At 45.7% G+C, this 26876-nt stretch overlaps 1 protein-coding gene across 2 annotated transcripts in view; it reads right to left on the bottom strand.

Annotated features, from left to right (window-relative positions):
* Positions 1-26876, bottom strand: part of LOC118373481 (protein numb homolog) — a 109655-nt gene that overhangs the window by 82243 nt on the left and 536 nt on the right. The gene's annotated exons all lie outside the window — the stretch shown is intronic.

The following is a 26876-nucleotide window of genomic DNA, read 5'->3' as shown; positions in this document are numbered from 1 at the left end:
CTGTTGGAGAGCCCATCGAGTCCTGTATCTATTGGAGAGCCCATAGAGTCCTGTATCTATTGGAGAGCCCATAGAGTCCTGTATCTGTTAGAGAGCCCATCGAGTCCTGTATCTGTTGGAGAGCCCATCGAGTCCTGTATCTGTTGGAGAGCCCATCGAGTCCTGTATCTGTTGGAGAGCCCATCGAGTCCTGTATCTGTTGGAGAGCCCATAGAGTCCTGTATCTGTTGGAGAGCCCATAGAGTCCTGTATCTGTTGGAGAGCCCATAGAGTCCTGTATCTGTTGGAGAGCCCATCGAGTCCTGTATCTGTTGGAGAGCCCATCGAGTCCTGTATCTGTTGGAGAGCCCATCGAGTCCTGTATCTGTTGGAGAGCCCATAGAGTCCTGTATCTGTTGGAGAGCCCATAGAGTCCTGTATCTGTTGGAGAGCCCATAGAGTCCTGTATCTGTTGGAGAGCCCATAGAGTCCTGTATCTGTTGGAGAGCCCATAGAGTCCTGTATCTGTTGGAGAGCCCATAGAGTCCTGTATCTGTTGGAGAGCCCATAGAGTCCTGTATCTGTTGGAGAGCCCATAGAGTCCTGTTATCTGTTGGAGAGCCCATAGAGTCCTGTTTCTGTTGGAGAGCCCATAGAGTCATGTTATCTGTTGGAGAGCCCATAGAGTCCTGTTATCTGTTGGAGAGCCCATAGAGTCCTGTTATCTGTTGGAGAGCCCATAGAGTCCAGTATATATAGGAGAGCCCATAGAGTCCTGTATCTATAGGAGAGCCCATAGAGTCCTGTATCTATAGGAGAGCCCATAGAGTCCTGTATCTATAGGAGAGCCCATAGAGTCCTGTATCTATAGGAGAGCCCATAGAGTCCTGTATCTATAGGAGAGCCCATAGAGTCCTGTATCTATAGGAGAGCCCATAGAGTCCTGTATCTATAGGAGAGCCCATAGAGTCCTGTATCTATAGGAGAGCCCATAGAGTCCTGTATCTATAGGAGAGCCCATAGAGTCCTGTATCTATAGGAGAGCCCATAGAGTCCTGTATCTATAGGAGAGCCCATAGAGTCCTGTATCTATAGGAGAGCCCATAGAGTCCTGTATCTATAGGAGAGCCCATAGAGTCCTGTATCTATAGGAGAGCCCATAGAGTCCTGTATCTATAGGAGAGCCCATAGAGTCCTGTATCTATAGGCGTTTTCCCATGCCATGTTTTCCCCGTGCTTCCTGTTTCCCTGCCATGCTTTCCCTGTGCTTCCTGTTCCCCTGCCATGTTTCCCTGTGCTTCCTGTTTTCCTGCCATGTTTTCCCTGTGCTTCCTGTTTCCCTGTGCTTCCTGTTCCCCTGCCATGTTTTCCCTGTGCTTCCTGTTTCCCTGCCATGTTTTCCCTGTGCTTCCTGTTTCCCTGTGCTTCCTGTTTCCCTGCCATGTTTTCCCTGTGCTTCCTGTTTCCCTGTGCTTCCTGTTTCCCTGCCATGTTTCCCTGTGCTTCCTGTTTTCCTGCCATGTTTTCCCTGTGCTTCCTGTTTCCCTGCCATGTTTTCCCTGTGCTTCCTGTTCCCCTGTGCTTCCTGTTTCCCTGCCATGTTTTCCCTGTGCTTCCTGTTCCCCTGTGCTTCCTGTTTCCCTGCCATGTTTTCCCTGTGCTTCCTGTTCCCCTGTGCTTCCTGTTCCCCTGCCATGTTTTCCCTGTGCTTCCTGTTCCCCTGTGCTTCCTGTTCCCCTGCCATGTTTTCCCTGTGCTTCCTGTTCCCCTGCCATGTTTTCCCTGTGCTTCCTGTTCCCCTGCCATGTTTTCCCTGTGCATCCTGTTCCCCTGTGCTTCCTGTTTCCCTGCCATGTTTTCCCTGTGCTTCCTGTTAGCGTTTTTTTCTACCGTTCTTCTAAAGTATGAATTTGGCTATTCGTTAAAAACCTGGCTGAAACCGCGTGACCACTTACAGACCCTCTTAATTAACAGGGTTTCTGGAAGCAGATAATGTCAGGTTCTGCACTAGAGGGCAATGGCTATTTTTCATCAGCCTGGGTTGAAGTCCTGGCTTGGCTTGTGTTGAGGAAACTGTATGTTCAGGTTTTGTTTTCTGTTTTTGTTTGTTCTTGTATGTGAGTAAATTAATTTATGTACAGAGCTTTTGGAAAGTTTTCAGACCCCTTGACTTTTGCCACATTTTGTTACGTTACAGCCTTTTAAAAATGTGATTAAATCGTACCCCCTCATCAAATCTACACACAACACCCTATAATAACTAAGCAAAAATATGTTTTTAGACATTTTTGCAAATTTGAAAAACATCATGGTCTGACATGCACTGCCAACGGTGGGACCTTATATAGACAGGTGTGTGCCTTTGCAAATCATGTCCAATCAATTTAATTTACCACAGGTCGACTCCGATCAAGTTGTAGAAACATCTCAAGGATGATCAGTGGAAACAGGATGCACCTGTGCTCAATTTCGGCAGGTAGCCTAGTGGTTAGAGCATTGGGATCGCCCTGCCCTCTCTCCCGCTCGGTCCCTCGCTCCTTTCCGCCCGCTCCCCCCTCCCTCCCTCCCTCCCCCGCGCTCCCTCTCCACACTTGTTTATTTAGGTCATATCATGTCTCAGCTCACTGCAGAGCTTAGGCAGGCGCCTGTCACTGCAGAAAAAGCCACGAAGAGGGGAGGAAGAGTAAACACACAGCTTCTCTGCCACAACAAACCCATGACCTCTGAACCCTGGACATCTTGTAACATTACCACCTGTCTTATCCAACCACTAGGCCACGTTATTGACTGGTAACAGCTTGCATACTTTCTCTCGCTCACTCGCTCCTCCTCCCGCTGACTCTCTCTGCAGCCGAGTACAGGGCAGCACCGCCTGGTAGTGGTGTACAGGGCAGCACCGCCTGGTACAGTGGTGTACAGGGCAGCACCGCCTGGTACAGTGGTGTACAGGGCAGCACCGCCTGGTACAGTGGTGTACAGCGCAGCACCGCCTGGTACAGTGGTGTACAGGGCAGCACCGCCTGGTACAGTGGTGTACAGGGCAGCACCGCCCGGTACAGTGGTGTATAGGGCAGCACCGCCTGGTACAGTGGTGTACAGCACAGCCTGGTACAGTGGTGTATAGGGCAGCACCGCCTGGTACAGTGGTGTACAGCACAGCCTGGTACAGTGGTGTACAGCACAGCCTGGTACAGTACACAAATCAAGCCCTGCAGGAGCTGTCACAGCCCCAGAGAGTTTACAGTCATGAGGACGACTCTCCTCTTAATAAGCCCAGTACTGAGGGGCCTTTAAGACTGGGGCTCCCACCAGGACAGAGAAGGGGGTGTGGAGAGAGCGAGACAGAGGGCACGAGACACACCGCGAGAGAGAGAGAGTACTGGATCTTGCTCTCACACCATACAATCCTTACTGACTGACAAACAGACATGAACTTTCACTACTTCACTGATCAGAGGGAACGAAAGAGAAAAGGACTGAGAAAGAGGGAGGAAGGGAGAGGGGGAGCAGAGAGTAGCTATAGCACTGCTGCAGATGTCCTGTACCCAGCCCAATACCATTTCAATAATCTCCCAGGAATGTAAAACTGATTAAACCCTACAGAAGGATCCTAGGGAAGAGCGGGAAAGAGAGAGCAGGGAGAGGAAGAGGAAGAGAGAAAACATTTAACAACTCTGCAGAACTCCCTGGCTAGTTGCTAGCACCGTTTACAGTATTCTGTCCGTGTGTCCGACTCAGGACACTGCAGTCTTGCACTGCAACACAAAACCAGCAAACCAACATATTACAGCGTATCTTAGAACCCATTTACACAAAACACGGTATTCAGCATCAAACCCACAAATCACGCCTACATAGTAACCCACGGCCCAGTGACGTCACACACAGGGAGAGAGAACACGAAGTCTAGGTGGAACATGGTAGCTCTGGAGAGGAGACACGCATGAAAGAATGAGAAACGTCGTTACCGCGGTCATCCAATTTTCCAGGCATGCTCAGCGCTGGGCTGGTTACTTAAAGGAAGAGAGGTGTTACATAAACCTGGGCTAGCTTAACTACAATTACCAGGGGGCGCAGGGCAGAGTGAGACAAGGGTCAAGGTGGGAACTACAATTACCAGGGGACACGGGGCAGAGTGAGACAAGGGTCAAGGTGGGAACTACAGTTACCAGGGGACACGGGGCAGAGTGAGACAAGGGTCAAGGTGGGAACTACAATTACCAGGGGACACGGGGCAGAGTGAGACACGGGTCAAGGTGGGAACTACAATTACCAGGGGACACGGGGCAGAGTGAGATAAGGGTCAAGGTGGGAACTACAATTACCAGGGGACACGGGGCAGAGTGAGACAAGGGTCAAGGTGGGAACTACAGTTACCAGGGGACACAGGGCAGAGTGAGACCTCAATCCAATTGATAATCTGTGGTATGACTTAAAGATCGCTGTACACCAGCAGAACCCATCCAACATGAAGGAGCTGGAGCAGTTTTGCCTTGAAGAATGGGCAAAATCCCAGTGACTAGATGTGCCAAGCTTATAGAGATATACCCAAAGAGACTTGCAGCTTTAATTGCAGCAAAAGGTGGCTCAACACAGTATTAACATTGGGGGGGTGAATAGTTATGCACGCTCAAGTTCTGTTTTTCGTGTCTCATTTCACTATAAAAAAATATACAATGTTGTTTATGGATATAATTTTTACCATCATTTTTGTCACAACCCGGCTCGTGGGAAGTGACAAAGAGCTCTTATAGGACCAGGGCACAAATAATAATATAATAAAATCAATAATTGTGCTCTTTATTTAACCATCTTACATATAAAACTTTATTTGTTCATCAAAAATGGTGAATAACTCACCACAGGTTAATGAGAAGGGTGTGTTTGAAAGGATGAACGTAACTCTATAATGTTGAGTTGTATTGGAGGAGGTGTCAGTCTTAAATCATTTTCCACACACCATGTGTGCCTGTATTTAGTGTTCAGGCTAGTGATGGCCGTAAAACCACTCTCACACCATGTGTGCCTGTATTTAGTGTTCAGGCTAGTGATGGCCGTAAAACCACTCTCACACCATGTGTGCCTGTATTTAGTGTTCAGGCTAGTGATGGCCGTAAAACCACTCTCACACCATGTGTGCCTGTATTTAGTGTTCAGGCTAGTGAGGGCCGTAAAACCACTCTCACACCATGTGTGCCTGTATTTAGTGTTCAGGCTAGTGATGGCCGTAAAACCACTCTCACACCATGTGTGCCTGTATTTAGTGTTCAGGCTAGTGATGGCCGTAAAACCACTCTCACACCATGTGTGCCTGTATTTAGTGTTCAGGCTAGTGATGGCCGTAAAACCACTCTCACACCATGTGTGCCTGTATTTAGTGTTCAGGCTAGTGATGGCCGTAAAACCACTCTCACACCATGTGTGCCTGTATTTAGTGTTCAGGCTAGTGATGGCCGTAAAACCACTCTCACACCATGTGTGCCTGTATTTAGTGTTCAGGCTAGTGATGGCCGTAAACCACTCTCACACCATGTGTGCCTGTATTTAGTGTTCAGGCTAGTGAGGGCCGTAAAACCACTCTCACACCATGTGTGCCTGTATTTAGTGTTCAGGCTAGTGATGGCCGTAAAACCACTCTCACACCATGTGTGCCTGTATTTAGTGTTCAGGCTAGTGAGGGCCGTAAAACCACTCTCACACCATGTGTGCCTGTATTTAGTGTTCAGGCTAGTGAGGGCCATAAAACCACTCTCACATCGGCACAGGGTTGCAAAGGGCATCGTAACGGCGCGATTTGCCAAGGCAGGATACTCTCGAGTGCAGCCCAATCCAGAAATCTGGCAGTGGCTTCTGATTCAATTCAATTTACACAGAACCGCTTGTTGCAATTTTCGATGAGTCTCTCTTGTTCAGATATCGGTAAGTGGACTGGAGGCAGGTCACGAAAGGGATAACAAATCCACGCTATATCACATTTGTCGGTAAACTTGAGTTCATTTGCACACACACAAAAAGACTGGTGTGTTGTCCTTGTTAATGCAGACAGAAGAGCTCCAACTTCTTAATCATAGCCTCAATTTTGTCCCGCACATTGAATATAGTTCAATATAGTCCCTGTAATCCTAGATTCAGATTATTCAGGCTAGAATAAACATCACCCAGATAGGCCAGTCGTGTGAGAAACTTGTCATCATCCAAGCGGTCAGAGAAGTGAAAATTATGGTCAGTAAAGAAAACATTAAGCTAATCTCTCGATTTAAAAAAAAAAATGGGTCAATACTTTGCCCCTTGATAACCAGCGTACCTCAGTATGTTGTAAAACGGTTACATGGTCGCTGCCCATATCATTGCATAGTGCAGAAAATACATGAGTTCAGGGGCCTTGCTTTATCCTCTCAGCTACGGGGCACTACGGGGCACTACGGGGCACTACGGGGCACTATTTTTACGTTTGGAAAAATAACGTTCCCAAAGTAAACAGCCTATTTCTCAGGACCAGATGCTAGAATATGCATATAATTGACAGATTAGGATAGAAAACACTAAAATTTCCAAAACTGTCAAAATATTGTCTGAGTATAACATAACTGATATTGCAGGCGAAAACCTGCAACAACAAAAAAACCCAGAGGAAAATCAAACCAGGAAGTGGCTTCTATTTTGAAAGCTCCATGTTGTTCCATAGCCCGCCTTCGCTCCATTTAAAGGGATATCAACCAGATTCCTTTTCCTATCGCTTCCTCAAGGTGTCAGTCTTCAGACATAGTTTCAGGTTTTTATTTTGAAAAATGAGCGAGAAAGATAACATTGCGTCAGTGGATAGCTGAGTGTTCGCATGAGTTTTGCTTGCGCAACACAGTGTGGGGCAGCCATTGACTCTCCCTCTCCTACTGAAAAAGAGACTGTCGGGTGATATATTATCGATTCTATATTTTAAAAACCTGAGGATTGATTATAAAAAAAACATTTGACATGTTTCTGTAGACATTACGGATACTATTTGGAATTTGTCTGCGTTGTCGTGACCGCTCGAGCCTGTGGATTTCTGAACACAACGTGCCAAACAAACAGAGTTATTTTGGATATAAAAATAATCTTTATGGAACAAAAGGAACATTTGTTGTGTAACTGGGAGTCTCGTGAGTGAAAACATCCGAAGATCATCAAAGATAAACGATTAATTTTATTGCTTTTCTGATTTTCGGGACCAAGCTACTTTGATGCTAGGTGTTCATAATGTTTTGTCTAGTTATCGATAAACTTACAAACGCTTGGATTGCTTTCGACAGGTGGATTAGCAAAAATCTAAGCTGCGTTTTGCTATATTGCACTTATGATTTCATGAATATTATTTGAATGTGCGCTTTGCAATTCAGCGGTTGTTGATAAATTATCCCGCTAATGAGAAGTTAACAAAAGTTAATAATTTTCACTGTAGTGTCCAAAACGTCTTTCAAGCCGTCAGTCATTCCCTTGGCAGCAAGAGCCTCTAGGTGGATGCTGCAGTGCACCTCCTGGTTTCCAGTGGTTTGCGGAAGAGGGTTGTCTTCCTTAATTGACCCCCCATAAACGTAACGGACATATACCAGGAGCTGGGCCAGGCAGGTTGCATACCTCAGTTTGGGAATGGCTGTTCTAGGAGAAACAAGTAATGACAGTAAGTAGTGTGAGTGAGTGTGTGTTTAGCAGCAGGAGTGATAAGAGAACAGAGTACAACAGGAACTTCCTGCTGGGACAACAGTCATGCTACCTCCAGCCTGCCTGTGACCTGGCTCGCTCTCTCTCTCACACACACACACTTGGCCTGCCTGTTAGGATGGTGGGCCAGAGAGAGAAATTGCTAAATCAGAATTTCTAAATCATGCTGAGCCCAGAATTCCTGTCTCCTCAGCACCTCTTTAAAAATAGCTGATAAAAGGACATTTCCTACACAAAGAGAGCCCCAGAGAGAGCTTCAGGGTGTGGAGGGAGGTGTCCCTCCCACCATGTTATCATGTTGAACAGATAGAGCTCCAGGATGGAGGTGTCCCTCCCACCATGTTGTCATGTTGAACAGAGAGAGCTTCAGGGTGTGGATGGAGGTGTCCTCCCACCATGTTACCATGTTGAACAGAGAGAGCTTCAGGATGGAGGTGTCCTCCCACCATGTTACCATGTTGAACAGAGAGAGCTCCAGGGTGTGGATGGAGGTGTCCCTCCCACCATGTTATCATGTTGAACAGAGAGAGCTCCAGGATGGAGGTGTCCCTCCCACCATGTTACCATGTTGAACAGAGAGAGCTCCAGGATGGAGGTGTCCTCCCACCATGTTATCATGTTGAACAGAGAGAGCTCCAGGGTGTGGATGGAGGTGTCCCTCCCACCATGTTGTCATGTTGAACAGAGAGAGCTCCAGGATGGAGGTGTCCCTCCCACCATGTTATCATGTTGAACAGAGAGAGCTCCAGGATGGAGGTGTCCCTCCCACCATGTTGTCATGTTGAACAGAGAGAGCTTCAGGGTGTGGATGGAGGTGTCCCTCCCACCATGTTACCATGTTGAACAGAGAGAGCTCCAGGGTGTGGATGGAGGTGTCCCTCCCACCATGTTACCATGTTGAACAGAGAGAGCTCCAGGGTGTGGATGGAGGTGTCCCTCCCACCATGTTGTCATGTTGAACAGAGAGAGCTCCAGGATGGAGGTGTCCCTCCCACCATGTTGTCATGTTGAACAGAGAGAGCTCCAGGATGGAGGTGTCCCTCCCACCATGTTATCATGTTGAACAGAGAGAGCTCCAGGGTGTGGATGGAGGTGTCCTCCCACCATGTTGTCATGTTGAACAGAGAGAGCTCCAGGATGGAGGTGTCCCTCCCACCATGTTACCATGTTGAACAGAGAGAGCTTCAGAGTGTGGATGGAGGTGTCCTCCCACCATGTTACCATGTTGAACAGAGAGAGCTCCAGGATGGAGGTGTCCTCCCACCATGTTATCATGTTGAACAGAGAGAGCTCCAGGGTGTGGATGGAGGTGTCCTCCCACCATGTTGTCATGTTGAACAGAGAGAGCTTCAGGATGGAGGTGTCCCTCCCACCATGTTATCATGTTGAACAGAGAGAGCTCCAGGATGGAGGTGTCCCTCCCACCATGTTATCATGTTGAACAGAGAGAGCTCCAGGGTGTGGATGGAGGTGTCCCTCCCACCATGTTATCATGTTGAACAGAGAGAGCTCCAGGGTGTGGATGGAGGTGTCCCTCCCACCATGTTATCATGTTGAACAGAGAGAGCTCCAGGATGGAGGTGTCCCTCCCACCATGTTGTCATGTTGAACAGAGAGAGCTTCAGGATGGAGGTTTTATTGGCCGCCTCATTACGGGAGTCGCATGTCGGTCAAAATGTCCGGTGCAGCATTTTCCTAATGGAAACCCTGGTGTGTGTGTGTGTACCTGTCATAGCTGGTGTGTGTGTGTGTGTGTGTGTGTGTGTGTACCTGTCATAGCTGGTGTGTGCACCTGTCATAGCTGGTGTGTGTGTGTGTACCTGTCATAGCTGGTGTGTGCACCTGTCATGTGTGTGTGTGTGTGTGTGTGTGTGTGTGTGTGTGTGTGTGTGTGTGTGTGTTGGAGACCAAGGTCTCTCCATATATCTGGGCATCATTCTGAACACTGGGTCAAAATGCTCTCATCACCAAGTCACCCAGCAACCGCTGCCGTTACCAGGGAACAAGAGCCACGGCAAGGTGCAGGCTCGTGGTGGAGCAGAACCCAGCCACCACCAGGACCAGACAACACACAGGTGGTTCTGTTTAGCCTATGACAGGTACACACACACACACCAGCTATGACAGGTACACACACCAGCTATGACAGGTGCACACACACACACCAGCTATGACAGGTGCACGCGCACACACACACACAACAGGTATCAGCTATGACAGGTACACACACACACCAGCTATGACAGCTGCAAGCGCACACCAGGTATCAGCTATGACATGCATGTACGTACACACACACACACACACACCATCAGCTATGACAGGTACACACACATCAGCTATGACAGGTACACACACACACACACACACACACACACACACACACACACACCAGCTATGACAGGTGCAAGCGCACACACGCACACCAGGTATCAGCTATGACATGCATGTACGTACACACACACAGACACGGCATCAGCTATGACAGGTACATAAACACACACAGACCAGCTATGACAGGTACACACACATCAGCTATGACAGGTACACACACACACACACACACACACACACACACACACACCAGCTATGACAGGTGCAAGCGCACACACGCACACCAGGTATCAGCTATGACATGCATGTACGTACACACACACAGACACGGCATCAGCTATGACAGGTACATAAACACACACAGACCAGCTATGACAGGTACACACACATCAGCTATGACAGGTACACACACACACACACACACACACACACACACACACACACCAGCTATGACAGGTATCACGTCAGGTATCAGGGAGGACCTTTGTCCCTCTGTGACCTACACAGGGTAAAGTACAAGCCCGCAATTCATTCCTCCAACTACAATGTTACCGAATCACACACAAGTAATTCCTCCCTATCAGTCCTTGAGCTTGGAGAGAATTGATAAGGCAGAGGGCCCTGCTCCCTCCAGACAGTGCAGCCCAGTGGAGAGAGCTGAATTATAGTCAATATAGAAATATAGGACAGACAGCCCTTTCCAAATGATGTGATTCAGAGGTCTATTGAGCCAGTTGGAGACAGAGTGATGACACACGGATTATATTTGATTTGAGAAGTCTAAAATTGTGTGAATGATGATTCTCATCATAAAAACAGACAAGTATAAGTGTGTCACCATGGTAACACATGAGCGCAGCACCTGTGCAAAGCGGGAACTGAAGAACGTCAAAACTAGTTCTTTGATTTCAGAAAACCCATTATGGAGGTAGTTGTGCTGAAAACTGGGTCAGCACTAAGGTTTTCCAGTAGCCGGCTTTTGTCCATTTTTGTTGTTGTTGAAAAGCCAATAAATACAATTTGGCTGCTGTCAATTGTCTGGGTGAAGAAGGGGGGAGAAAAAAAAAAGTGTCATTGTGAATTTCATGAATTTGTTCAGACAGAGCCGTGTGTCACGATACGTGAGCTGTTGGTAAACGGAACGTCAAGGCACAATGTTTCTTCAAAAACTTCAAATTTAGTTCAGGATCCTTATATCTGCCTTCGCTTAGTGTTGATATCAGGAGTCTCTACTTCAAACGTATTGCCGAACCCTTCTCCATCTGGTTGACAAGGAATCAAAGCCATCGACACATTCCTAATGTTAGGATGGAACATTTTACATGGAAAAATATCATCTTGTCCCACAACAGCAGAACAGCAGGACGAATCAGTTTACCAGGTCATGGACTGAATGATTGGAGTGAACCAATCAGAACACCAGCAGGATGAATCTGTTTACCAGGTCATGGACTGAATGATTGGAGTGAACCAATCAGAACACCAGCAGGATGAATCTGTTTACCAGGTCATGGACTGAATGATTGGAGTGAACCAATCAGAACAACAGCAGGACGAATCTGTTTACCAGGTCATGGACTGAATGATTGGAGTGAACCAATCAGAACACCAGCAGGATGAATTTGTTTACCAGGTTATGGACTGAATGATTGGAGTGAACCAATCAGAACAGCAGAACACCAGCAGGACGAATCCCACTGCTGTGCTACTCCCTGCTTATCAGACTGGAGTGATTAAATAAACCATCAACTCTGAATGCACAGTCATAGTACAGCCGGCTAGTACGCACAGCCGGCCGGCCTGCTAGCCACGGCCTGCTAGCCACGGCCTGCTAGCCACGGCCTGCTAGCCACGGCCTGCTAGCCACGGCCTGCTTGCCACGGCCTGCTTGCCACGGCCTGCTTGCCACGGCCTGCTTGCCACGGCCTGCTTGTCACAGCCTGCTAGCCACAGCCTGCTTGTCACAGCCTGCTAGCCACAGCCTGCTAGCCACAGTGCTAGCCACAGCCTGCTAGCCACAGTGCTAGCCACAGCCTGCTAGCCACAGTGCTAGCCACAGCCTGCTAGCCACAGTGCTAGCCACAGCCTGCTAGCCACAGCCTGCTAGCCACAGCCTGCTTGTCTGTCGACATGAATGCCGTCTCCGACCAACGCGGGAACATTTACTTTCAAAATGGGCTTTAGAATTTACACGACAGACAGTTCCAAATAGCACCCTATTCAGTACACTACTATAGACCAGCACCCTATTCAGTACACTACTATAGACCAGCACCCTATTCAGTACACTACTATAGACCAGCACCCAATTCAGTACACTACTATAGACCAGCACCCTATTCAGTACACTACTATAGACCAGCACCCTATTCAGTACACTACTATAGACCAGCACCCTATTTAGTACACTACTATAGACCAGCACCCTATTCCCTATTTAGTACACTACTATAGACCAGCACCCTATTCCCTATTCAGTACACTACTATAGACCAGCACCCTATTCCCTATTTAGTACACTACTTTTGACCAGCACCCTATTCCCTATTTAGTACACTACTTTTGACCAGCACCCTATTCAGTACACTACTATAGACCAGCACCCTATTTCCTATTTAGTACACTACTATAGACCAGCACCCTTTTCCCCATTTAGTGCACTACTTTTGACCAGGGCCTGGTTAAAAGTAGCTCACGATGTAGAGACGCAGTCACAGACTTAGTACCGGGCCGACATTCTTGCTCCTCCTCGGTCATTCTTGCTCCTCCTCGGTCATAGCCAAGGTTTTTTGTTGTTGATACAAAGCCTTTTCACAGTCATCCTCCGGAGGATGAAAAGATATGAGCTCCAAACATGCACAAAGACGGTGATATCAAGTTTGTCGTTGCTCTGAAAAAGCCAAGCCAAAAAAGGGAGTGCCAGGAGAGAGCAGAGGACCTCATTGCTGCTAACGAGAACATCATATTAATCAACAACAACAACAAACTGGATGATTTCAGCAGCAAAATCAATAGGAGTCATGAGGTTAGAGGATACTAATGACAACAGACTAACCAACCAATCAATAGGCGTCATGAGGTTAGAGGATACTAATGACAACAGACTAACCAATCAATAGGAGTCATGTGGTTAGAGGATACTAATGACAACAGACTAACCAATCAACAGGAGTCATGAGGTTAGAGGATACTAATGACAACAGACTAACCAATCAATAGGAGTCATGAGGTTAGAGGATACTAATGACAGACCAATCAATCAATAGGAGTCATGTGGTTAGAGGATACTAATGACAACAGACTAACCAATCAATAGGAGTCATGAGGTTAGATGATACTAATGACAGACCAATCAATCAATAGGCGTCATGAGGTTAGAGGATACTAATGACAGACCAACCAATCAATAGGAGTCATGTGGTTAGAGGATACTAATGACAACAGACTAACCAATCAATAGGAGTCATGAGGTTAGATGATACTAATGACAGACCAATCAATCAATAGGCGTCATGAGGTTAGAGGATACTAATGACAGACCAATCAATCAATAGGAGTCATGTGGTTAGAGGATACTAATGACAACAGACTAACCAATCAATAGGAGTCATGTGGTTAGAGGACACTAATGACAACAGACCAATCAATCAATAGGAGTCATGAGGTTAGAGGATACTAATGACAGACCAATCAATCAATAGGAGTCATGAGGTTAGAGGATACTAATGACAACAGACTAACCAATCAATAGGAGTCATGAGGTTAGAGGATACTAATGACAACAGACTAACCAATCAATAGGAGTCATGAGGTTAGAGGATACTAATGACAACAGACTAATCAATCAATAGGAGTCATGAGGTTAGAGGATACTAATGACAACAGACTAACCAATCAATAGGAGTCATGAGGTTAGAGGATACTAATGACAACAGACTAATCAATCAATAGGAGTCATGAGGTTAGAGGATACTAATGACAACAGACTAACCAATCAATAGGAGTCATGAGGTTAGAGGATACTAATGACAACAGACTAACCAATCAATAGGAGTCATGAGGTTAGAGGATACTAATGACAACAGACTAACCAATCAATAGGAGTCATGAGGTTAGAGGATACTAATGACAACAGACTAACCAATCAATAGGAGTCATGAGGTTAGAGGACACTAATGACAACAGACCAATCAATCAATAGGAGTCATGAGGTTAGAGGATACTAATGACAACAGACTAACCAATCAATAGGAGTCATGAGGTTAGAGGATACTAATGACAACAGACCAATCAATCAATAGGAGTCATGAGGTTAGAGGATACTAATAACAACAGACTAACCAACCAATCAATAGGAGTCATGAGGTTAGAGGATACTAATGACAGACCAACCAATCAATAGGAGTCATGAGGTTAGAGGATACTAATGACAGACCAATCAATCAATAGGAGTCATGAGGTTAGATGATACTAATGACAACAGACTAACCAACCAATCAATAGGAGTCATGTGGTTAGAGGATACTAATGACAACACGTTTGTTTTGGTCATTTCCTTCCCCTAATGGAAACACACAAACCAATCAACAGCCCATGTTAGTTTTACTAGTGGGCAATCAAACTGCATTCACAGAAAAAAATCACCTTGAATTAATCTGCTGGGAGTGATTGTTGAAATCACTTCATAGCTGAAGAATAGGAAACAGCCATGATGGGTTCTAGAAAGACTCCATGGTGAATTGTTGACAGTTATTCTGACATCATCCCATAACCTAATCTCTGTGGGAAATGTTTCCAGAAAGGGAGTCAGGAGGTGGATAAGTGGCTGTGTGTGTCAGTCCGATCACATTCCTCGCTATTGTATTTGACGTGAATAACACTGAGAATCTCAACGAGGACGGATTTGAAGAGTCAACAGAACAGGGGCAGTTGGGATCGTGACACACTATCTGACGATGACTAAAATGGGATGTTACGCATGTCGGCAAAGTGTTGAGTTTCACTCCCTGCCCGCCGAGAAGAGTCTGACTGTGACTCACATCCTGTCCAAAACCAGTGAAGAAGAGTCCAGGGAAACCCTACCACCTCTTCTCTTGACTACTTCCTTGTCGGATTTTAGCTAAGCTTAACCCTTTTACTCACCTTAAATGTCATTCTCCTAACCCACTACGTTGGTTCTCCTAACCCGCTACACCGTACCCAAACCAGGCCACCCGCAATCGTGCGCAAATTGATTTTGTCCCCCCAACACCAAACGCGATCAAGACACACAGGTTAAAATATCAAAACAAACTCTGAACCAATTATATTAATTTGGAGACAGGTCGAAAAGTATTAAACATTTATGGGAATTTAGCTTGCAGTTGCTAGCTAATTTGTCCTAGTTAGCTAGCTTGCAGTTGCTAGCTAATTTGTCCTATTCAGCTAGCTTGCAGTTGCTAGCTAATTTGTCCTATTCAGCTAGCTTGCAGTTGCTAGCTAATTTGTCCTAGTTAGCTAGCTTGCAGTTGCTAGCTAATTTGTCCTAGTTAGCTAGCTTGCAGTTGCTAGCTAATTTGTCCTCGTTAGCTAGCTTGCAGTTGCTAGCTAATTTGTCCTATTCAGCTAGCTTGCAGTTGCTAGCTAATTTGTCCTATTCAGCTAGCTTGCAGTTGCTAGCTAATTTGTCCTAGTTAGCTAGCTTGCAGTTGCTAGCTAATTTGTCCTAGTTAGCTAGCTTGCAGTTGCTAGCTAATTTGTCCTAGTTAGCTAGCTTGCCGTTGCTAGCTAATTTGTCCTAGTTAGCTAGCTTGCCGTTGCTAGCTAATTTGTCCTAGTTAGCTAGCTTGCAGTTGCTAGCTAATTTGTCCTAGTTAGCTAGCTTGCATTTGCTAGCTAATTTGTCCTAGTTCGCTAGCTTGCAGTTGCTAGCTAATTTGTCCTAGTTAGCTAGCTTGCAGTTGCTAGCTAATTTGTCCTAGTTAGCTAGCTTGCAGTTGCTAGCTAATTTGTCCAAGTTAGCTGGCTTGCAGTTGCTAGCTAATTTGTCCTATTAAAAGCTGGCTTGCTGTTTCTAGCTAATTTGTCCTATTAGGCTAGCTTGCTGTGTCTAGCTAATTTGTCCTATTAAGCTAGCTTGCTGTTTCTAGCTAATTTGTCCTATTAAGCTAGCTTGCTGTTTCTAGCTAATTTGTCCTGGGATATACACGTAGAGTTGTTCTTTTACCTAAAATGCACAAGGTCCTCTACTCTGACAATTAATCCACACATAAAAATGGTCAACCAAATAATTTCTAGTCATGTCTCCACCTTCCAGGCTTTTTCCTTCTTTGGATTTATATGGTGATCTTCATAAAGTTGTATAACCACCACTGACCTCCGTTCGTCTTTCAGTCACGCAGGTGGGTATATATATTTTTTTACCTTTATTTAACTAGTTAAGAACAAATTCTTATTTTCAAAGACGGCCTAGGAACAGTGGGTTAACTGCCTTGTTCAGGGCCAGAACGACAGTTTTGTACCTTGTCAACTCGGGGAATTGAACTTGCAACCTTTCAGTTACTAGCCCAACGCTCTAACCACTAGGCTACCCTGCCGCCCCAATGAGGAGACGGCACGTGGGCATCTGCTTCTATAAACCAATGAGAAGCTGGGAGAGGCAGGACTTACAGCGTGATCTGCTTCAGAAATATAACGGACTTCTATTTTAGTCCTTGACAATGCAGATGTTTGCAAGCAGTGTGGTTGCAATAATTGAATAACATGCATGTCTAAATTTATTCTGCAGTGCACGCGAGCGGTGTAGTCAACATGTTAGTTCTCCTATCGGCTAGGAGCCAATAGAAGAGGGGATGGGTTCTTCCCTGGGCAGTTCTTCCCTGGTCTTGCCCAGAGAACGTGAGTTGCAGGCAAGACCATATTGTGCACACCGGGCCACCTCTACTTGGCATCGAGGCAAATGTATGTCAGCTAGCCGGGTGTTGGAAAATCAACTCCGACACTGTTAGTGATGGGAAACAGGGGCTTTCTGAAGCCTCTGGGGCATTCACCACATTGTGCTGAAAAACGATTAATTACTCTGAGCTTTTAACACAATGTCCATTAGTGACATCTGCAGGTCAGCAATGAAAAGCAGCGTTTGAGATTCATATATTAGTTTTTTCCTCAATATTCATCAAATCTCCGTGGGGCAGCGGCTAGTCGCAGGTCTTAGGAACTTACTATCAGTTTTTATTTTATTTAACCGGGTAGGCAAGTTGAGAACAAGTTCTCATTTACAACTGCGACCTGGCCAAGATAAAGCAAAGCAGTGTTACAAACAACAACAGAGTTACACATGGAATAAACAAAGACTTTTTCTATTGTATTATTGACTTTAAACAATGTGTGCAAATGAGGTAGGATAAGGGAGGTAAGGAAATAAATAGGCCATAGTGGCGAGATAATTACAATATAGCAATTAAACACTGGAATGGTAGATGTGCAGAAGATGCTTGTGCAAGTAGAGATACTGGGGGTGCAAATGAGCAAAATAAATTACGTAAATAACAGTATGGGGATGAGGTAGTTGGATGGGCTACTTACAGATGAGCTACGTACAGGTGCAGTGATCTGTGAGCAGGTACCATACAGGTTGACCAGTCGCAGGTCTTAATGTCAGGTACCATACAGGTTGACCAGTCGCAGGTCTTAATGTCAGTTACCATACAGGTTGACCAGTCGCAGGTCTTAATGTCAGGTACCATACAGGTTGACCAGTCGCAGGTCTTAATGTCAGTTACCATACAGGTTGACCAGTCGCAGGTCTTATTATACAGGTTACCAGGTCTTACAGGTTGACCAGTCGCAGGTCTTATTATCAGTTACCATACAGGTTGACCAGTCGCAGGTCTTAATGTCAGGTACCATACAGGTTGACCAGTCGCAGGTCTTATTATCAGGTACCATACAGGTTGACCAGTCGCAGGTCTTATTATCAGTTACCATACAGGTTGACCAGTCGCAGGTCTTATTATCAGTTACCATACAGGTTGACCAGTCGCAGGTCTTATCAGTTACCATACAGGTTGACCAGTCGCAGGACTTAATGTCAGTTACCATACAGGTTGACCAGTCGCAGGTCTTAATGTCAGTTACCATACAGGTTGACCAGTCGCAGGTCTTAATGTCAGTTACCATACAGGTTGACCAGTCGCAGGTCTTATTATCAGTTACCATACAGGTTGACCAGTCGCAGGTCTTAATGTCAGGTACCATACAGGTTGACCAGTCGCAGGTCTTAATGTTACATGACCAGTCGCAGGTCTTAATCAGTTACCATACAGGTTGACCAGTCGCAGGTCTTAATGTCAGTTACCATACAGGTTGACCAGTCGCAGGTCTTAGTTATGTCAGGTCTTAATGTCAGTTACCATACAGGTTGACCACCAGGTCTTAATGTCAGTTACCATACAGGTTGACCAGTCGCAGGTCTTAATGTCAGTTACCATACAGGTTGACCAGTCGCAGGTCTTAATGTCAGTTACCATACAGGTTGACCAGTCGCAGGTCGCAGGTCTTATTATCAGTTACCATACAGGTTGACCAGTCGCAGGTCTTATTATCAGTTACCATACAGGTTGACCAGTCGCAGGTCTTAATCAGGTACCATACAGGTTGACCAGTCGCAGGTCATGTCAGGTCAGGTTGACCAGTCGCAGGTCTTATTATCAGTTACCATACAGGTTGACCAGTCGCAGGTCTTAATGTCAGTTACCATACAGGTTGACCAGTCGCAGGTCTTAATGTCAGGTACCATACAGGTTGACCAGTCGCAGGTCTTATTATCAGTTACCATACAGGTTGACCAGTCGCAGGTCTTAATGTCAGTTACCATACAGGTTGACCAGTCGCAGGTCTTATTGTCAGGTACCATACAGGTTGACCAGTCGCAGGTCTTATTATCAGTTACCATACAGGTTGACCAGTCGCAGGTCTTAATGTCAGGTACCATACAGGTTGACCAGTCCAGGTCTTAATGTCAGGTACCATCTTGACCAGTCGCAGGTCTTAATGTCAGGTACCATACAGGTTAGGTCCATACAGGTTGACCAGTCGCAGGTCTTAATGTCAGGTACCATACAGGTTGACCAGTCGCAGGTCTTAATGTCAGTTACCATACAGGTTGACCAGTCGCAGGTCTTAATGTCAGTTACCATACAGGTTGACCAGTCGCAGGTCTTAATGTCAGTTACCCATGACCACAGGTTCAGGTACCAGGTTGACCAGTCGCAGGTCTTAATGTCAGTTACCATACAGGTTGACCAGTCGCAGGTCTTAATGTCAGTTACCATACAGGTTGACCAGTACAGGTCTTAATTGTACCATACAGGTTGACCAGTCGCAGGTCTTAATGTCAGTTACCATACAGGTTGACCAGTCGCAGGTCTTATTATCAGTTACCATACAGGTTGACCAGTCGCAGGTCTTATGTCAGTTACCATACAGGTTGACCAGTCGCAGGTCTTATTATCAGTTACCATACAGGTTGACCAGTCGCAGGTCTTATCAGTTACCATACAGGTTGACCAGTCGCAGGTCAGTTACCATACAGGTTATCAGGTCTTAATGTTACCATACAGGTTGACCAGTCGCAGGTCTTATCAGTTACCATACAGGTTGACCAGTCGCAGGTCTTAATCAGTTACCATACAGGTTGACCAGTCGCAGGTCTTATGTTACCATACAGGTTGACCAGTCGCAGGTCTTAATGTCAGTTACCATACAGGTTGACCAGTCGCAGGTCTTAATTCAGTTACCATACAGGTTGACCAGTAGGTCAGGTACCATACACCAGTCGCAGGTCTTATTATCAGTTACCATACAGGTTGACCAGTCGCAGGTCTTAATCAGTTCAGGTTACCATACAGGTTGACCAGTCGCAGGTCTTATCAGTTACCATACAGGTTGACCAGTCGCAGGTCTTATCAGTTACCATACAGGTTGACCAGTCGCAGGTCTTAATGTCAGTTACCATACAGGTTGACCAGTCGCAGTCTTAATGTCTTACATGACCAGTCAGGTCTTAATGTCAGTTACCATACAGGTTGACCAGTCGCAGGTCTTAATGTCAGTTACCATACAGGTTGACCAGTCGCAGGTCTTAATGTCAGTTAACATACAGGTTGACCAGTCGCAGGTCTTAATGTCAGTTACCATACAGGTTGACCAGTCGCAGGTCTTAATGTCAGTTACCATACAGGTTGACCAGTCGCAGGTCTTAATGTCAGGTACCATACAGGTTGACCAGTCGCAGGTCTTAATGTCAGTTACCATACAGGTTGACCAGTCGCAGGTCTTAATGTCAGTTACCATACAGGTTGACCAGTCGCAGGTCTTAATGTCAGTTACCATACAGGTTGACCAGTCGCAGGTCTTATCAGTTACCATACAGGTTGACCAGTCGCAGGTCTTAATGTCAGTTACCATACAGGTTGACCAGTCGCAGGTCTTAATGTCAGTTACCATACAGGTTGACCAGTCGCAGGTCTTAATGTCAGTTACCATACAGGTTGACCAGTCGCAGGTCTTAATGTCAGTTACCATACAGGTTGACCAGTCGCAGGTCTTAATGTCAGTTACCATACAGGTTGACCAGTCGCAGGTCTTAATGTCAGGTACCATACAGGTTGACCAGTCGCAGGTCTTAATGTCAGGTACCATACAGGTTGACCAGTCGCAGGTCTTAATGTCACATACAGGTTGACCAGTCGCAGGTCTTAATGTCAGTTACCATACAGGTTGACCAGTCGCAGGTCTTAATGTCAGTTACCATACAGGTTGAGGTCTTAATGTCAGTTACCATACAGGTTGACCAGTCTTAATGTCAGTTACCATACAGGTTGACCAGTCGCAGTCTTAATGTCTTAATGTCGCAGGTCTTAATGTCAGTACCATACAGGTTGACCAGTCGCAGGTCTTATTATCAGTTACCATACAGGTTGACCAGTCGCAGGTCTTAATGTCAGGTACCATACAGGTTGACCAGTCGCAGGTCTTATTATCAGTCTTGACCAGTCGCAATGTCAGTTACCATACAGGTTGACCAGTCGCAGGTCTTATTATCAGTTACCATACAGGTTGACCAGTCGCAGGTCTTAATGTCGCAGGACTTAATGTAAGCAGGTCTTAATGTACCATACAGGTTGACCAGTCGCAGGTCTTAATGTCAGTTACCATACAGGTTGACCAGTCGCAGGTCTTAATGTCAGGTACCATACAGGTTGACCAGTCGCAGGTCTTAATGCTTATTATCAGTTACCATACAGGTTGACCAGTCGCAGGTCTTAATGTCAGGTACCATACAGGTTGACCAGTCGCAGGTCTTAATGTCAGTTAATGTCAGTTACCATACATGTTGACCAGTCGCAGGTCTTAATGTCAGTTACCATACATACAGGTTGACCAGTGACCAGCAGGTCTTAATGTCAGTTACCATACAGGTTGACCAGTCAGGTCAGGTCTTAATGTCAGTTACCATACAGGTTGACCAGTCGCAGGTCTTAATGTCAGTTACCATACAGGTTGACCACCAGGTATCAGTTACCATACAGGTTGACCAGTCGCAGGTCTTATTATCAGTTACCATACAGGTTGACCAGTCGCAGGTCTTATCAGTTACCATACAGGTTGACCAGTCGCAGGTCTTAATGTCAGGTACCATACAGGTTGACCAGTCGCAGGTCTTAATGTCAGTTACCATACAGGTTGACCAGTCGCAGGTCTTAATGTCAGGTACCATACAGGTTGACCAGTCGCAGGTCTTAATGTCAGGTTACCATACAGGTCTTTGACCAGTCGCAGGTCTTAATGTCAGGTACCATACAGGTTGACCAGTCGCAGGTCTTATTATCAGTTACCATACAGGTTGACCAGTCGCAGGTCTTAATGTCAGGTACCATACCAGTCGCAGGTCTTAATGTCAGTTACCATACAGGTTGACCAGTCGCAGGGTCTTACATGTCAGGTCTTAATGTCAGTTACCATACAGGTTGACCAGTCGCAGGTCTTAATGTCAGGTACCATACAGGTTGACCAGTCGCAGGTCTTAATGTCAGTTACCATACAGGTTGACCAGTCGCAGGTCTTAATGTCAGGTACCATACAGGTTGACCAGTCAGGTCTTAAGGTCTTAATGTCTTAATGTTACCATACAGGTTGACCAGTGCAGGTCTTAATGTCAGTTACCATACAGGTTGACCAGTCGCAGGTCTTAATCAGTTACCATCAGGTTACCATAGGTCAGGTTGACCAGTCGCAGGTCTTAATGTCAGTTACCATACAGGTTGACCAGTCGCAGGTCTTACATGACCAGTCGCAGGTCTTAATGTCAGTTACCATACAGGTTGACCAGTCGCAGGTCTTAATGTCAGTTACCATACAGGTTGACCAGTCGCAGGTCTTATCAGTTACCATACAGGTTGACCAGTCGCAGGTCTTATCAGTTACCATACAGGTTGACCAGTCGCAGGTCTTAATGTCAGGTACCATACAGGTTGACCAGTCGCAGGTCTTAATGTCAGTCTTGACCAGTCGCAGGTCTTAATGTTACCATACAGGTTGACCAGTCGCAGGGTCTTATGACCAGTCGCATCTTAATGTCAGGTACCATACAGGTTGACCAGTCGCAGGTCTTAATGTCAGTTACCATACAGGTTGACCAGTCGCAGGTCTTAATGTCAGGTACCATACAGGTTGACCAGTCGCAGGTCAGGTTGACCAGTCGCAGGTCTTATCAGTTACCATACAGGTTGACCAGTCGCAGGTCTTAATCAGTTACCATACAGGTTGACCAGTCGCAGGTCTTAATGTCAGTTACCATACAGGTTGACCAGTCGCAGGTCTTATTATCAGTTACCATACAGGTTGACCAGTCGCAGGTCTTATCAGTTACCATACAGGTTGACCAGTCGCAGGTCTTATCAGTTACCATACAGGTTGACCAGTCGCAGGTCTTATCAGTTACCATACAGGTTGACCAGTCGCAGGTCTTATCAGTTACCATACAGGTTGACCAGTCGCAGGTCTTATTATCAGTTACCATACAGGTTGACCAGTCGCAGGTCTTATTATCAGTTAACATACAGGTTGACCAGTCGCAGGTCTTAATGTCAGGTACCATACAGGTTGACCAGTCGCAGGTCTTATTATCAGTTACCATACAGGTTGACCAGTCGCAGGTCTTAATGTCAGGTACCATACAGGTTGACCAGTCGCAGGTCTTAATGTCAGTTACCATACAGGTTGACCAGTCGCAGGTCTTAATGTCAGTTAACATACAGGTTGACCAGTCGCAGGTCTTAATGTCAGGTACCATACAGGTTGACCAGTCGCAGGTCTTAATGTCAGGTACCATACAGGTTGACCAGTCGCAGGTCTTAATGTCAGTTACCATACAGGTTGACCAGTGCAGGTCTTAATGTCAGTTACCATACAGGTTGACCAGTCGCAGGTCTTAATGTCAGGTACCATACAGGTTGACCAGTCGCAGGTCTTAATGTCAGTTACCATACATGACCAGTCAGGTCTTAATGTCAGGTACCATACAGGTTGACCAGTCGCAGGTCTTAATGTCAGTTACCATACAGGTTGACCAGTCGCAGGTCTTAATGTCAGTTACCATACAGGTTGACCAGTCGCAGGTCTTATTATCAGTTACCATACAGGTTGACCAGTCGCAGGTCTTAATGTCAGTTACCATACAGGTTGACCAGTCGCAGGTCTTATTATCAGTTACCATACAGGTTGACCAGTCGCAGGTCTTATCAGTTACCATACAGGTTGACCAGTCGCAGGTCTTATCAGTTACCATACAGGTTGACCAGTCGCAGGTCTTAATGTCAGGTACCATACAGGTTGACCAGTCGCAGGTCTTAATGTCAGTTACCATACAGGTTGACCAGTCGCAGGTCTTAATGTCAGGTACCATACAGGTTGACCAGTCGCAGGTCTTAATGTCAGTTACCATACAGGTTGACCAGTCGCAGGTCTTAATGTCAGGTACCATACAGGTTGACCAGTCGCAGGTCTTAATGTCAGGTTAGTCGCAGGTCATACAGGTTGACCAGTCGCAGGTCTTAATGTCAGTTACCATACAGGTTGACCAGTCGCAGGTCTTAATGTCAGTTACCATACAGGTTGACCAGTCGCAGGTCTTAATGTCAGGTACCATACAGGTTGACCAGTCGCAGGTCTTAATGTCAGTCTTGACCATGTCTTATTATCAGTTACCATACAGGTTGACCAGTCGCAGGTCTTAATGTCAGTTACCATACAGGTTGACCAGTCGCAGGTCTTATTATCAGTTACCATACAGGTTGACCAGTCGCAGGTCTTATCAGTTACCATACAGGTTGACCAGTCGCAGGTCTTATCAGTTAACATACAGGTTGACCAGTCGCAGGTCTTAATGTCAGTTACCATACAGGTTAACCAGTCACAGGTCTTAATGTCAGTTAACATACAGGTTGACCAGTCGCAGGTCTTAATGTCAGGTACCATACAGGTTGACCAGTCGCAGGTCTTAATGTCAGGTACCATACAGGTTGACCAGTCGCAGGTCTTAATGTCAGTTAACATACAGGTTGACCAGTCGCAGGTCTTAATGTCAGTTACCATACAGGTTAACCAGTCACAGGTCTTAATGTCAGTTAACATACAGGTTGACCAGTCGCAGGTCTTAATGTCAGGTACCATACAGGTTGACCAGTCGCAGGTCTTAATGTCAGGTACCATACAGGTTGACCAGTCGCAGGTCTTAATGTCAGTTACCATACAGGTTGACCAGTCGCAGGTCTTAATGTCAGTTACCATACAGGTTGACCAGTCGCAGGTCTTATCAGTTACCATACAGGTTGACCAGTCGCAGGTCTTATCAGTTAACATACAGGTTGACCAGTCGCAGGTCTTAATGTCAGTTACCATACAGGTTGACCAGTCGCAGGTCTTATCAGTTACCATACAGGTTGACCAGTCGCAGGTCTTAATGTCAGTTACCATACAGGTTGACCAGTCGCAGGTCTTAATGTCAGTTACCATACAGGTTGACCAGTCGCAGGTCTTAATGTCAGTTACCATACAGGTTGACCAGTCGCAGGTCTTAATGTCAGTTACCATACAGGTTGACCAGTCGCAGGTCTTAATGTCAGTTACCATACAGGTTGACCAGTCGCAGGTCTTAATGTCAGTTACCATACAGGTTGACCAGTCGCAGGTCTTAATGTCAGTTACCATACAGGTTGACCAGTCGCAGGTCTTAATGTCAGTTACCATACAGGTTGACCAGTCGCAGGTCTTAATGTCAGGTACCATACAGGTTGACCAGTCGCAGGTCTTAATGTCAGTTACCATACAGGTTGACCAGTCGCAGGTCTTAATGTCAGTTACCATACAGGTTGACCAGTGCAGATCTTATTATCAGTTCATACATGTCAGGTCTTAATGTCAGGTACCATACAGGTTGACCAGTCGCAGGTCTTAATGTCAGTTACCATGACCACAGGTCTTAATGTTACCAGGTGACCAGGCAGGTCTTAATGTCAGTTACCATACAGGTTGACCAGTCGCAGATCTTATTATCAGTTAACATACAGGTTGACCAGTGGCAGGTCTTAATGTCAGTTACCATACAGGTTGACCAGTCGCAGGTCTTAATGTCAGTTACCATACAGGTTGACCAGTCGCAGGTCTTAATGTCAGTTACCATACAGGTTGACCAGTCGCAGGTCTTAATGTCAGTTACCATACAGGTTGACCAGTCGCAGGTCTTAATGTCAGTTACCATACAGGTTGACCAGTGGCAGGTCTTAATGTCAGGTACCATACAGGTTGACCAGTCGCAGGTCTTAATGTCAGTTACCATACAGGTTGACCAGTCGCAGGTCTTAATGTCAGTTACCATACAGGTTGGCACCATCCATTATGCTTATAATCCACTTTTTTGTTGTTGCTGTCAAACACTTAAATCTATGGCATTTTGAGAACACCAATGTCTGGTCCCAGACTCTACCTGCTGAACTACCCATTCAGGTGACTCTACTTGAAAACACTCCTACCTACATTGTCAGTAAAAGTGTCTAAATAAGGGAGGTCCATATTTGAAAACAACTAAAAAGCAGAACACCAACAACCATTACCGTGAAGAAAGAAAAAAATAAAAATAATAATAATACTACTTCAACCCTGTTCAACTGACACAGGTTAAATAACTGACTTTAGGTAGAGTTAATGATCTGATTGAGAACAGAGGTAGCTAGTTATTAACGGACGTTTATTCAAGACTCCTTTGGGAACTAACGTTACAACAATATCTCGACGGTTGTTAAAAAAAAAGGTTTGAGGCCATATTATGTTATACATTTCACTTCTTTCTTTTTTTTAAACTACCTCAAAACATCAAGTGATAGATAAACGTTGTGTATAAAACATCACTTAACTAGCTAGTTACTCGGGACAGTAGACAGATAACTAGCTACGTTTTTTTTTTCCGACGAGGTCGTTAGAAAAGGCGATAACCGTCGGTTAGAAACGAGCCGTACAGCTAGTTATAACGTTAACTAGCTAGTTAGTTAGTTAAACGTTAACTAGCTAGCCAGGTAAGCGTTATCGCTAGTTAGCCGACGTTAGCTCGCTAGCTTCTAGAGTCGTTATAACACTTTTCCACAGGACGTTAAAAAAATTGGCCTTATTAGTTGGTAAACGCGACATTAAATATATAGTTCGACCGACTGCTAGTTAATAGTATAACTCACCCGTCTGTGTTAGCGTGTAGCTCATTCGGTTCATTAAATACCACAGCTAGCTAGTTACCTAGTTAGCATTTGCTGGATAGCTAGCTAGCCAGCGTTACG

This window comes from Oncorhynchus keta, chromosome 35 (genome assembly GCF_023373465.1).
Source record: "Oncorhynchus keta strain PuntledgeMale-10-30-2019 chromosome 35, Oket_V2, whole genome shotgun sequence".
NCBI classification, from domain to species: Eukaryota; Metazoa; Chordata; class Actinopteri; order Salmoniformes; family Salmonidae; genus Oncorhynchus; species Oncorhynchus keta.
The sequence above is the reverse complement of the archived record's forward strand: the minus strand, read 5'-3'. Positions and strand labels throughout refer to the sequence as shown.